We start from the raw sequence: 2,488 nt of genomic DNA on the forward strand, positions 1-2,488 counted from the left end.
ACGCGAAACGGTGCCCGAGGTGGCCAGGAGATAGCCCCCCCCCCCCGGGCGCGCCTGGCACTCTCCTGGGCCATCCGTAAGGCGGTTGATGCCATTCTTTGCCGCAAGAAAGCTAACTTTATGAGAAAAATATGGGCGAAAGATTCACCCCAATCGGAGTTACAGATCTCCGGATATAAAAGAAACGGTGAAGGGGCAGAATCTGAGAACACAGAAACAGAGAGATAGATCCAATCTCGGAGGGGCTCTCGCCCCTCCCATGCCATGGGAGCCAAGGACCAGAGGGGAAACCCTTCTCCCATCTAGGGAGGAGGTCAAGGAAGAATAAGAAGAAGAAGGGGGGCCCTCTCCCCCTTGCTTCTGGTGGCGCCGGAACGCTGCCGGGGGCCATCATCATCACCGCGATCTTCACCAACACCTCCGCCATCTTTACCAAAATCTCCATCACCTTCCCCCATCTATATCCAGCGGCCCACTCTCCCGCAACCCGCTGTACCCTCTACTTGAACATGGTGCTTTATGCTTCATATTATTATCCAATGATGTGTTGCCATCCTATGATGTCTGAGTAGATTTTCGTTGTCCTATCAGTGATTGATGAATTTCTATGATTGGTTTGAGTTGCATGTTTTATTGTTGGTGCTGTCCTATGGTGCTCTCCGTGTCGCGCAAGCATGAGGGATTACCGCTGTAGGGTTTGCAATATGTTCATGATTTGCTTATGGTGGGTGGCGTGAGTGGCAGAAGCACAAACCCGAGTAAGTAGGTTGTTTGCGTATGGGATAAAGGGGACTTGATGCTTTAATGCTATGGTTGGGTTTTACCTTAATGATCTTTAGTAGTTGCGGATGCTTGCTAGAGTTCCAATCATAAGTGCATATGATCCAAGTAGAGAAAGTATGTTAGCTTATGCCTCTCCCTCAAATAGAATTGCGATAGTGATTACCGGTCTAGTAACATAGTCAATCGCTTAGGGACAATTCCACAACCCCTACCACCACTTTTCCATACTCGCTATATTTACTTTATTACTTCTTTATCTAAACATCCCCTAGTTTATATTTACATGTTCTTTATTATCTTGCAAACCTATCAAACAACACCTACAAAGTACTTCTAGTTTCATACTTGTTCTAGGTAAAGCGAACGTCAAGCGTGCGTAGAGTCGTATCAGTGGCCGATAGGACTTGAGAGAGTATTTGTTCTACCTTTAGCTCCTCGTTGGGTTCGATACTCTTACTTATCGAAAGAGGCTACAACTATCCTGTATACTTACGGGTTATCAGACCTCCAGGTGACAGGTGTCGGTATCAATGAGGAGCGAAGACAATACGAGGAGAACGAGAAGCAGTGATTCATAAAGCATTGGTATTGGTATGACATAATGATCTTAATTGCTGAGCCGACCATTGATGATGGCAACGGAAGACAGGAATATAGAGTGAAACAATCTCAGCAGAAGAAATCTGGCTATTCAAGGGTGACACGCCTAACGAACGTACAATTCAAAGGGTAATATAACTAGGTAACTTCATGTTATTTTTTGCGGGGGAGGTAACTTCACATTACCGTTGCACCCGACTCATTCGTTGTTCACCATGCACTAAATCTCTAGGTGTCTAGCCTATTCATTGTAGGAAATGTGGTACTTCATAAGGCCTGGCAAGTGTACGTCCCATATTGAATGTTCGAACATATTCAACCTTTATAGGCTCAAAGGCATATTCAACCTCATGTGTTTCATGCTAGCACATAAGGTCAAGGATTGCATAAAATCCTATGTAAAATCATTTTCTACATTGTGCTTTCATTAATTTCCTGTGATTGTGCACCTAACCAATTTTGTGGGTTATTATTGGTTTGTTCACATGTTTGTGTAGCGTCCACCGGATCATCTTATGCCAAAGGAAAGCAAAACTTAGTACTTTGATTCTATGAAAAGGAAAAAAGAAATACTTCACCCACTAAAGTAAGTTCTCAACCATGCTCTCTTTGACTATAAACACAAATGAGAAACCGTGGCAAGTGGTAATGTATGCTTCAACCACGAGACTGATGTCTGTTGCAGATCACAATAACCGGAGAATAGTGTGATGTGTCGTTAGTACGTAATCTCACACATGGACGATTATGTATGGTCCAAGAACATGTTAAACACGACGACGACTTATGAAAATGGGTTAATAAACTTAAGCACAAGCCGAATGGACTGGATCCAAGAGTTTGCACACTATTAGAATGTGTTTGCAAACATCATGAACAAGGATGCCTTCATGGATACCTTCTATAGCATGCACCCCCCATTTTGGTACGTCCTTGGTTAAGTTGCTCAATCAAACCGTGTGTAATGTAGCACTTGTGTACAAATGAGTTTTGTGAACCACATGGATGTCCTAGCACATGGTTAACTTAACCAATCATGTGCAATGAGTTCTCCATTGCATGCGCTTGAACTTGGGGCAGACAACTTTCTTTTCACAGAGAGAGA

Source organism: Triticum dicoccoides, chromosome 7B, assembly GCF_002162155.2.
Source record: "Triticum dicoccoides isolate Atlit2015 ecotype Zavitan chromosome 7B, WEW_v2.0, whole genome shotgun sequence".
Lineage (NCBI taxonomy): Eukaryota > Viridiplantae > Streptophyta > Magnoliopsida > Poales > Poaceae > Triticum > Triticum dicoccoides.